The sequence below is a fragment of the Oxyura jamaicensis genome, chromosome 2, assembly GCF_011077185.1.
Source record: "Oxyura jamaicensis isolate SHBP4307 breed ruddy duck chromosome 2, BPBGC_Ojam_1.0, whole genome shotgun sequence".
Lineage (NCBI taxonomy): Eukaryota > Metazoa > Chordata > Aves > Anseriformes > Anatidae > Oxyura > Oxyura jamaicensis.
This window is the reverse complement of record NC_048894.1, coordinates 16920617-16932639: the sequence shown is the minus strand read 5'-3', so window position 1 is coordinate 16932639 and position 12023 is coordinate 16920617. Positions and strand designations below refer to the sequence as shown.

The 12023-nt window shown below is 49.0% G+C and overlaps 1 protein-coding gene across 1 annotated transcript in view; it reads right to left on the bottom strand.

Annotated features, from left to right (window-relative positions):
- Positions 1-581, bottom strand: part of MKX (mohawk homeobox) — a 47405-nt gene extending 46824 nt beyond the window's left edge. The window contains exon 1 of the mRNA XM_035319134.1: positions 442-581. The gene's annotated coding sequence lies outside the window, so the exon portion shown is untranslated. The remainder of the gene's footprint in view (positions 1-441) is intronic.
- Positions 582-12023: the final 11442 nt, after the last annotated feature.

Genomic DNA, 12023 nt, shown 5'->3' with positions numbered 1-12023 from the left:
GGGGGGGACACCGCCGGCCAGGGCACCCCGACAGCCCCGGGAAGGGCACGGGCCCCGCCGTCGGGGGGAGGTGCGTGGCGAGGCGCTGTGAGCCGGGGGGGAAGGGGGCGGAGGACGCGGGGGGGGTCCCGCTACCGAGTGCAGGGACCCCGTCGGGGCACAGCGGGCGTGGCGGAGGGCGCAGCCCCTCGCCGCTCATTAACGCCGGTATTTAATGAGACCACACCAGGAAACACCAACTCCCCCCCCTCTTTTCCCCCCCCCTCCCCCCCCCCCCCCCCCCCCCCTTAGAAGGCTCACAGCCCGAGCCGGGCGGCGCCCCGCTCCCTGTAGCATCCTCGGTGCGCCCCCGCCGGGAGGCGATGCTGGCCCTGCGTGCGCCCCCGGCCCGCTCTCACGGGTGCGCCGAGGCCCCCCCGCTCCTCCCCACGCCCCCCGCACCCCCCGCCGGCCCTAACGTGTCGGTTGCCGTGCGCAGAAACCCGAAAAAGCTGGCCCCGGCCAATGCTCCCGAGGATACCATTCAGACGCTGCCGATGCCGGGCACCGGCTTTCAGGAGGGAGAGTGAAGTCACGGCCGCATGACGTCACGGCCATGACGTCACGCAGCCCCGCATGTCTTGGAAGGGGTCCTCGGAGGAAATGGGCAGCCCGGCACGGGGGTCGCCGGCCCCCGTGCCCACAGCATTTCACCGAGAGGGAAGCTGAGAAAATCGACGTGCTGGGGACGCCCTGCTGAAAAATCACCCTGCTGCTGGGCCCCCAGCCAAGGGAAGGGATGGAAACAGGGTGGCAGGGGCCGCAGGAGCGCACGGGACTTCAGGGCAAAGGCCCCCTGCAGTGGGTACCCTGGTCGGAGCACTCGGGAACAGTCTGAGGGGACAAACAGGGCCATGGGGACACAGATGCCTCCTGGTCTGTGCTGAAGTGCCAGCTGCTTGCTGCAAACCACACCGTTGCAGTTATTGCTGAGCCTGGCTGAACCGTTTCTGACCCGGGAAGGTTTGTTATAATTACATTACCGCGAGGGAGGACTGAGAAATTGAGAGGCTTCATAGACACTGAGCTCCCGAGAGCTCTGGCCAGCAAAAGGGGAAGGTGATCTCAGCCACCTGCAGCCCCATGCCAGTCCTTGCCCCATCATCTTCCCTTTCCTCCCTCCTCCTGCATGCCTGCCATGGCAGGAGGGATGCGCACTGCCAGTGTGGTGGCTCGGGAAGAACAGGGAGGGGAGAACCTCAGTGGTAAGATGCTCCTTTCCACTTCCCTCTGGACACCTTTGGGTGTAGCTGTCTATCTTGCAGAAAAACAAAAAAAAACCACTGTTGCCTCCCCACACACCCAGCAGGTGAGCAGGGTCTGCCCACAGCATGCCCCATTGGGCTGGGGGCAGCACGGATGGAGGGACCCCTTTCTTCCAATTCTCCCCAGTGCCAAGGCACCAAAGGGATCTCCTATGTGGGAACTGTTAAGTTAAAGAATTTCCCCCCGCCCGGTGTGTCCCCTGCTGGAGCTCTCACGCTGAGCGGGGGCGCGGGGCACCTGGCTGTCCTCGAGGAGCGGGCAGCCAGGGCAGCAGGTTGCTGAGGGCCTGGCACATCCCCACCCGCACCCAGAATAAATCGCAGCAGCAGCAAGAGCCGAGGGCAGGAATCAGCATTTGGAAAGCGGCTCTGGAAAAAAACAAAAGCCTGCGCAGGGCAGGCGCTGCCAAGCGTGGCGAGGCAGCAGCAGGAGCAGTTGGCACCGTGGCGCCTTACAAGCCTTTAAAGCAGCGAGATCTCCCAAATCATCACATGTAAATCTCACACACGCCCGCCCCCTCCATATTTTATTACTTAGATCACAGTTGAAAAGCTTAAATGAAAACAGGGTTTCTATTTCCAGAGCTTGTTTAACATCGCGAATGTGATACAAACTGCGGGCTTCATGGTTTTAATTAAGGTTACTTACCCCGCCACGCACGGAAAAGCAAGTCAATGGCTGCTGGCTGCATGCTGCAGGCCATAGCCGGCTCCCTGAGGACTGATGGGGAGCACCGGGGGTCCCCCATGCCCCAAAGTGGGGCTGGGTTTGGGGGACAGGGGGGCCTGGGGCACCTGCCATGACTGGGGAGCGAGGAGTGCTGTGCTCCCCTGGCAAAGCCAGCCCCTGTGCCCAGACTGAAGCAGGCGGCAGGCTGGGCTGGCACACCAGAAAGCGGCAGCGAGGCATCTTTCCAAGGGATATCATGCAAAAAGAGCCTAGAAGTGGTGCTCTGGGGTCTGAGCTGTCTCACAGAGGAGCCAGGAAAAAAAATCAACAGCGCTGTCAGGCTGAGAGGGGGATTTGCTCCCGAGGCTGCGAGAGGTGGAGCTCCCCAGTGCCATCCCCTCTGTAGCCAGCGGAGGGGCTGCTTTTGTCCATGACTTCACAGTTGTTTTCTAAATGCTTTCAGCAAGTATTTCCTCAGCGCTGCATTCTCACAGCAACCCCCTCCAGCTGCAGATTCCTTCACGGTAAACATATATGTTTGAAATTCAAAGAATTTCCCCGTGTCCCTGGTACGCCGCGCTATGGCACGCAGGGTGGCTCAGGAACCGTGTGTCGAAGGGCCTGAGAAGCCGTGTGGGTGAGGAGTTGTTTAACATCATGCAAAACGAGGGTTTATCTACACTACAAGATATCCACCCTCGCAGGGAGAGAGGCCTGTTTCCATCCCAGGAAGCAACTGACCACAGGCCAGAGGCAGACGCAGACAACCCGCTCACCAAAGCGAGCTGGCCCTCCAGGAGCTCACAGAGCCCCAGCCTGTCAGCCCCCAAAGCCCCGGGGGGACATCAAGCAGGGATGAAGCCAAATCTTGTAACAGTGGGGTTTTGTTACCGTATTCCTAGGGAAGGAAGAAGGACCTTCCACTTTGGACACCTTGCCTAGGAGAACATACAACAGAGAGGTCACCATACCTCCTAGGACATCTATGGGGGATGTAATGGTGTTGGCCTACTAGAAAGCAAAGGCAGGCCTGTGAAGTCACCACCTAGCACAGGCCTGCTTGCATGCACAAAGCTTTGGAGAAATTAGATTTGGTTTTCAGCAGCACCTGAAGGAGCACCTGAAAAATAAAACGTGGGCTTATTTTAATTCTGGATGGGTGTTTGGTTTGGAGAAGTTGGTAGGAGGGCATGGTGAAATGGGAACCTGTGTGCAGGAAGCAAATACACTGGCATAGTGTGTGACCAGCCCTAAGCCAGCTGTGCTGGTGCTGCTGTGGCCAGGTAACACTGTTAAACCCCAGGGCCAATGAGGACATCCAAACTCTGGAAAAAGCACTGGGGTTTGTGGCAGCAAAAAACCCCAGACAAAGCACAGACCCCCCAAAATAAAAACCCAGCCCATAAGCATTGCTTTATCTAGGAGGGTAGAGGGCTCATCTGGAGAATGAATAAAAAAACCATAGCCACATCTCCATGCAAGGACCAGAACCCAGCTCTATTGACTTCTAGCTGGACCCCCCAAAAGCATCAGAACAAACAACAAAACAAGAGGTGAAATTCATCCCCTGAAAGAGTGATTTTCTTAATTATACATGATATATCAGCACACTCAACATTGGCAATCTGCAATGTCATATATATATATATTTATATTTTCCTAACCACCTTCCTTTTAACTGAGTTTTAAAGTCTGCATTTCATCTTCGCTGAGGCAATTCACTTCACTGCTTTTACTGGTCAGAGAATGACTCAGTTGAATTTAATGTAGTGTCTCAAATAGACGATGGCTGCTCTGCACTTGAAAAATGAGTGTGGATTTGTTTGGATTTAACATTAAAGGCTACAGGTCACAATGCACAAATTTCCTATCTGCTTTGAAAATTTAAGGATAAACACTGAATAGTTGATAACAATAATAGTAATAATTATAATTTTTCTTCAGACACCTGTGCAAAAATAAACATCACACACTGTGTTATTGAATTCTCTACAATTTATTCCTGTTTTTCCATGTAGCAATCTATGAAGTCAGGTATTTTTTTTCACCAATATTCTTCAGCATCACAGATACAGAGGTCAATCCACCATTTTAAATAATCATCTGGCTCAAACCACGAGGAACTCTTACTCAAGCCCTGGGCATGCTGACAGCAGCACGAGCAGGTGCTTGTGAGCAGAGGGAGCTCAGCACCTCGCAGGGATGCAGGGATGCATGCAGGCACTGCAGCCAGCCCCTGGGACACTTCAGCATCCCTAGATAACCAAAAATGCGAGCCCAGCCGGCAATGCCGAGGAGGTGTGAGAGGGGTGACGGGATGGAAGTGACGATGACGAGGTGGGGACCCTGTTTCCCCCTCAAGCCACACGCGTTTCTGCGTGACCTCCAGGATTTCACAATCTCCGTGCCTCTATTCTGCAGCTGCAACGTGGGAATAATAACACTTCCTCTCCTTTCCCTGCTTCCTCCTCTGTTTTTTGGCACACAGCGAATACAAGAGGGCTTGATCTCAGTTGGAATCTATCAGTGCTACTGACATGTTAATAATACTAGCAGAGACGTTTCCTCTTTGCTTCGCGCTGACAAAGCTCCGCGCGGGGCAGCGGCTCCCGACGTGTCAGCCCAGGCTGTATTCCCTTTCAACCCCAAATCTGAGGCGCTTTCCGGAGACAAGACAGAGAGCATGCACAATTCGTTCTGACTTTCAGGATTTTAAACAGAGAGATGGAGTCGTAATACACTTCAGTTTGATGGCCCTCCAGTCGCTGCATAAAAAGCTCCGAAACATCCTCAGCCTCTTGGCTGCTTGCACTGCCTAAAACCTTGCTCAGTTCAGGCAGGGTTTTGATGATGTTCTGCCTGGAAGCTGCTGGGTGGGTGTCAGGGGACAGGCAGAGCTGCAGGGCAACGTGGACGCAATCGAGGGAGTTTTGTGTCTTGAAGGGAAACCCCTAAGGTAACACACCGGTTTATGTAGAGGGCCAGCTTCTGGCGCTCGTCCCTCTGGGGTGCTGGGATCCCGCTCCCTTCGGCTCTGCTCGGAGTCCCCCAGCAGTGGGTTGGTTTCCTGCAGAGGAAGACTGAGAAAGTCTGGGGACAAAATAAGATTGCAGAAAGATTTTGTAAAGATGCTTTGCAATTAATGTTTTTGGCCCGAGTTTGAAAATTTCCTTCCTTATTACTTGCAGTCACATAAAAATGTCTCCCTAGTTGCTCTAGCTTTCACATAATTGATCATTCATAAATCTCTGATGCCTTGGATGGTTTCTTAGAGTTTTCCAGTAATAATAAAAACAAATGTTTATTCAAGCAGATTAAAAAGTCAGGCTGATCCTATAAATCTGTTTAACCAGTGCAGATAATTGTGTTATCTTATGTTGGTAGAACTGAATTTAAAGCTCTGTGAAGAGTTTTAAAACGCACAAATGCTGTTCTAGCTGAGGCTGCAGCCAGCGATTCAGAAAGCAGTTTGGCTTTGGTAGCTCTCACCAGTCTCCAAAGTCGGTACCCACGGAGAGGCAACAAGCCTGCATTCTGCTTTTTCCTGTTTATGTACGGGGTAAATGGGTCCTGCAGGGCGCAAAATGTTCGGTGCAGCAGTGTAACTCGCGTACAAACCGTTAATATTTATTATTGGTGAGGCTGAGGCAGGCAAGCCAGCAAAGGAAATAGCTGGCACATCTTCATTAATTCCTTCTGGTTCTAAAGTAGTTTTCAGGAAATAATTCTGCAAGACCTTGGCTCCACACACAGCGTATTTATTCAGAGCTGGCAGGGGCACCAGAAACCATATAGTTCATCGAGCCCCGCACTCCTCTGGATCCTGAAGGTGTTTATCAGAAGTGGCTTTCAGGTAGGGGGCAGCCCCCCACACACAGTGCGTGGTGCCAGTCCTGGAACACCCACTGGGGTCTTCGAGGCTTAATCACAGCCCCTGTCCACACTAGGAACAATATTCAGAAATCCCTCCATGGCCTCAAGGGAGAAGGAGGTGTTGTCCACCCCAGCATGTCAAGTGAATATTGCCTTTGTAGTTTTTATTATTATTATTATTATTATTTATTTTTTATTTTTCCCTCCAAGTTATTTGAATGTAACTATTATCTTTTCTCCCGTAATGTGACTGTTTGACTTGTGACCTTGGGGATACTTTTCTGGTTGCTTTGAGATCTAGCCATGACTAAAACCAGAAGTTTAGATATATATGCAGACTTTTTATTTTTTTATTTTATTTTATTTTATTTTGTCTGAAAAATAGACTGAAAATCTTGAATATCAGTCTCTCTCATGAGATGTCCTGATTTCACGCATTACAGCAGGGCCAGAAATAACATGAGAACAGCTTTTCTCACAGTATTTCGGTAGTTCTTTCCTGGCCATTGCCAAAACCAGGATGTGAAGACATGCATGAGCATTAAAGCAAACTCCTATTAGAATAGTTCAAGTTCCTTTTGCATTGTGGTAAAAATTTGTGTCAATTTTTATTCTATTCAGACTATTTCAATCCTTTCAGTACTTCAAATATTCATCAGTGTTTTTTCTTAATAAATCATCCTGCTTGTGGGTTTTAATCTTTTTTTTTTCTTTTTTTTTCTTTTTTTTTTTTTTCTTTTTTTAAACACACGCCAAGAATATGACAGAGTGCTCTGACCTAAATTGCACATTATTTGATTGTGTGCATGAATGTTGGCTGTCCCACCAGCTACCCCACTGGCTCTGCAAGCACTCCTCGTGGGTGTGACATAAGCATGCAGTGAGTGCTTGCTGCACTGGGACAGATGCTGCCCTCAGGTGTCTGCGTGATGATTCAGTGCCCAAGGGCATAAGGATAGAATCAGCCTCAGGTTTGCACAATTAAATTGTTTCATTCAAAGCTGTCAACGAATTCAGGTGCCAGTCACCTCAGAGCATTTCCACAAAGTAGCAGAAGTGGATAGAGTTACCTGCCTCACTGCCAGGGTAAATACCAGCGGTGAGTGTGAGCAGGACACGGGGTTGCAGCCTGCTGCTGCTGCTCCAGGTGTGTGTGTGTCTGTTTGCATGTGTGTGTGCATATGTACGTGCATGTGTGTGCTCCTCCTGGGTGAGATGTGCCCCATACAAGCAGCCCTGCAGGAGCCGGGGCAGCCCTGTGGGCTGTGCCTGCCCCATCCCATAGTGGTACCCATGGCAGTAATGTGAGGTGCTCCCAATTCTTCCCAAAATGACAGCCTCAATGCATGCTGTGCATATCAGCACCTTTCTCAAGCTGGGTGAACCAAAGCTTGAAAACATGTCTTTGGCGAGCTGCAGACTACCAGACTGCTTACGGGATATAGTTCAGGGTTTATGGATCTAGCCTTGGGATATGAATAGATCAAGTGAAGGCTTTTTACCTTTAGGGGTGGCCAAAGCCCAGTAGAGGCTTTTAATCATCTTTCTCCAGACAATATCTGTGTTAAAATCACCTAAACCACCCGAGAATGGGCAGACTTTGCTGATTCACCCCCAGTGGTCTGAGGAGACCCCATGCTTGATACACTCCCCATTTCCTGGTGGGACTTAAATGGAGATCTGTAGCAGAAAAGGACAGGGAAGAGTTTTGTTGTTTGTTTGTTTGTTTGTTTGTCTGTTTGTTTGTTGTTGTTGTTTTCTGTGGGACTTAAGGCTCTTCTTCAAGTGCTTGCTTGACCACTTCTGCCACAGAAGCAGGACATTTGTTGACCATCCTCCAGGGCCTAAAATATCTCCCTCTGTGGGTCAGGATGCAGATGTCTGGGGAGGAGCAGAGGGTCTTTTGCAGAGCACAAGTGACACTGCTGCTTTTGCTGAAGAAGCTGGAGCCCTTGAGGAAGACACTCTCAACAGCTGCTGGGCCTTCTAGAGATCAGTGAACTCAACCATGAGGTGTTTACCAATGTTATCACAGCCACTGTCCTGTAAAAAGCTGTGACAATGATGCTAGCACCTGGTTGGAGAGCTTTCTCCCCAAAAAAGGCACTCCAATTCATGCCTATGTTTATGTGGGAGACTCTCCATGGATGGAGCCATAAGGTCCCAGTTAAGGTAATTCTGTTTGGCAGCAGCACGAGATAGTTTGCAATGAACATTTACAAACCAGCCAAGGAATATGATTTCTTAAACAAAAGATCCAGCTTTTTAAGGTTCTTACCCATGGAGCTGCTTCAAGCAGTCATCATGCTTCTGTCCTCCCTTGGATGGACTCCCCAGCCCTGGAACCAGGTGGCTGATAGTGCAGAAATGCTCAAAATCCTTGGAAAGGACACAATCGTGTCAATCGTCTCCAATGAAGGTAGCAGTCACAAACACACGGGTTTGCCAAAAGTCTCTGGCTAGTTCCAGGAAGCCTTCGTTTGTTTGCATTGCTAATCTGTCAGAGACCGAGACTGCTTGGGGAGATATCGAGCCCTTTGTAAGCTTTCTCGCGTACCGCTTCTGCTGGGATCTGCAGGATAGCAGCCATCTGAGAAGGATTCGGGAGACTGCCCAGTTATCAGGCTGAGACAGAAGGAGCTATTCAGAGCTGGAGGCAAGGCAGCCCCTGGAGTGCCTGTTTGCATTCTGCAAGTCCTCTTGTGCTTTCTGTTGCTTGGCAGGAATGGGAAATGGCAAAGCCTTGCTGCAGCAGGACTCAGATGGACTGGTGGGATGCCCTCCTGAGGTGCATCCCCTTGAAGGTCAGTGAATGCTGGGATGCAAGGAGGAGACCTGACTCACAGGTTGTGTTGGGATTCACACTGCAAGAAAAAATTCTGTAAGCACTTTTGGAGCTCCCTTCTCATAGCAGAGTGAGGAGAGTAACTGGTATTGCCATGGACTTTCAAGCCTTTATGGAAAGGGGAGCAGCAAGACAATGGTGGGTGATGGATATCTTTACATCCATCTTCAGATTTCCATGCTGCTACCTACCGCCTGGAGCTGCCCAAGCGACCTGTCCCTGCTCACAGCAGGCTGGGCTTGCAGCACACCCTTGGCCATCGGGCCCTTCCCAGTGGCAGCCTGCAGCCCCTGATGGCTTGCACCATCATTTGGGTTGCAGTCAGGCAGGACATGTTTGCCCAGATCACGCTTGGCCAATGCAAAATCTTACCTGCCCAAGTGAAGTGAGAACTGAGGCCAAGGTTTCATGTATTTCTCCACAAACATTGTTGATTAAAACCTTGCCTGCAGGTGGCAGCCACCTTTTACAGCCGAGTTCTGTCCACATTCTCACTGCTTTGTAAAACCGCTACCAGTTGATTATATCTACACAATCTTCTTAAATCATTGGACTGTTTAGTTTTAGAAATGTAAATCTTGTGAACTTTAACAATTATTAACTTTCTCATTGGATTACATTCTTAGACAGTTTTATTGTTTCATGCTGCTGGGTTTTCCAGGGTTTTCTTTGGCTGGGTCAGCCCTTCTAAGCTGCCACTTAGAACTGCTATGAAAACACATGCCTCTGTGTGCCCAGCGCACGCCCTGCAAGACTCACGGTGGAAGTCATGGCCTGTTCACCATGCCATGGGATGTCCACAGATCTCCAGCGCTGGAGGTCTTCAGTCCCCACACGTTGCTTTTCAGATTTTTGCCTATTTTTGAGACACTTCCATGGCATGGACATACTTGTATTTGCCAACCTTAGGGCCCACAGCACTGGGAAACACGGTGGAGAAGCTCTGTGTTCAACCTCAGCCCTTTCAGGGACACAGACACTTACTGCAGATTGCAAAGAGATGCCTCACAGCCATAGAGCTGCTTCTGCTGTTCAGCAATTTGGCCAGCAATTTCTGAGGCCCCAGCATCGCAGCTGCATTTTGTCCTGGTTGTAATGGTTGCTCATGATACGGCATAGCTGTTCTTAGGCCACAGGGGTCCTCTCTTGGGTTGGCTTTCTCTGATGGAGACTCTGGGACTTGCAGAAGTTCTGAGGGTGTTGCAGGGGTGCCTGAGCCTGCGTTGCCCATCTCCCAGAGCAAGGATGCACATGGTAGAGTAAAGGGGGTTTTATTCTTATATCTGAAGTGTGTATTCTTATATCTTTGGTGTGGTGGGTATGGATGTGATAATCAACATGAGACATGATTTAAATTCTCTTCTAGCAAAAATTAAAGTAGTTTCTATTACACATTCCTACAACATTCAGAATGGATTAAGCAGTAATTAGATATCGTTAATTGCCAGTGGAATTAAAATCATAACGTAGCTCTCACTAACTGTGTTGATTTAGAAACACTGACAGTTGTGAATCTACACTGGTGCTTGTACAGCCCTAAGACTGGTGAATATGAGCACATCTACACAATGGAAGTGTCTTAAAGGTATGCAAAAATCTGGAAAGCAACATGGGGCAACCAAAGAAAGCTCTGGTTTGGGGGAGTGTTTTTTTGTTTGTTTGTTTGTTTTGTTTTGTTTTGTTTTGTTTTGTTTTTTTTTTTCATGCTGAGTTTGAAAAGACTCAGTTCCTTCAGAGAAATCACTCCTCTTTGTTTTGTACCTCTTCGTGCCACATCAGATCCAGGGCTTGGCAGTCACCTATACTCCTTAGTTGCTATGCTGAAAAACATTCACCTAGTCATTACATTCTGGGAAGCATACCAAGGCTGGCCCACAGATGTCCGCTTTCCCAAATATTTTTCCTTTTACATGACACCCCACCACAGACAGTTGTGGAATGGGCTGGAAGACGGCATCAATCTGACCATAACTTCTGCTTCTGAACCTACTTTGTCCCTCAGCTGCAAGTGCACATGGCATATTTCTCTCCAAGAGTTTCTCCAGCTCCACGGTATTTTCCTGCCTAGCCTCACACAGAGGTAAGGGCTAGGTAGTCTGCTATCCAAATGGCCTACTTGAGAAAGTCTGCCATATGTGAGTGTAATGAAGGTCTGCAGAGCAAGACTGGCAGCCACAGGAAAGGAATTTTCCATATTGGGCAGACTATTTGCCCATTGCTGGGCAAACCCAGCACTAAAGGTGACCATCCACGAGCCTCTGCGCAATCGCACCCATTGTGACTGAGCGCAGTTATGAACAACAGTGTGCTTTTAGCTAGAGTGGAGCAGCACGTGTCTCTTCACTGAGTGCATCAGAAGCTCTTTTCCTTTACGTTGGTTGCCCCCTGAAAAATGGGCAGAGGAAACCCACTTGTTTAAAACAAGGCATCATCCTACAGTGGGACTGAGCTTGGACCCAGTGAACCCCAGTTCCATAACCAAGGCTTATTAAACCGCTGGCCATCCACCACCAGTCTCCTTCTCATCTTTTTTTTTTTTTTTTTTTTTTTTTTGAGTGTCTGTTTGTCCCGGTATGGGTTCCCCCACCCTTCCGTCATTGGAAGGTTTAAGGCTGAGTGAAAAACCACGAATGGTCTTTGAACGTGTTCTGCCAAGTCTCTTTACAGTACAATACTGGCAGGAGTGAAACACTGGGGCCAGGCAAATATGCAAGCTTCATCACATTAAAGGAAGCAGAGCAGCACGGTTATTGCATCATTCTATGGCTTCCCAGACGTTGTTGTTATTTTTTCATTAGAGCAACAGAACTGCACTTGGTGCTTTTTGCTGAAGAGCCAAGGAGGCCCCAAAAGGCTGTCAACTGGAGAAGAGAATGCGGCAACTGGAAAGATGAGTGGTTTACTGCACTAATTTTATAGCACAGACTTTACCAGTCTGTGGTAGAGGGAACCGGCAATATGATCTGTGTTCACTTTTTTTTTTTTTTTTCAAAAAAAAAGACACATAGCCAAGTACTTAAAACTATTTGCTTGTTCAAGACAAGTTATTTGAAAGTTTAACTACTACTGAATCAACCAACATTTTTCAACACTAAATCATTTCAATTCCATATCATATGTTTTTAATTTTATCAGCATCTGTAACTTTTTAATTACCATTTTTATTAAAGATTTTTTTTCTTTTTTTTTCTTTTTTTTTCTTTTTTTTCCCAGAAGCAGTACACAAATGCCTAGTTATTTAATCTGGGCATTAGAACACGCAGTTCAAGGTTTGGCCATTGAAGCAAAACTCCGCTGCCAGATGCGCCCACCAGACCACAGGTGCTCCGAG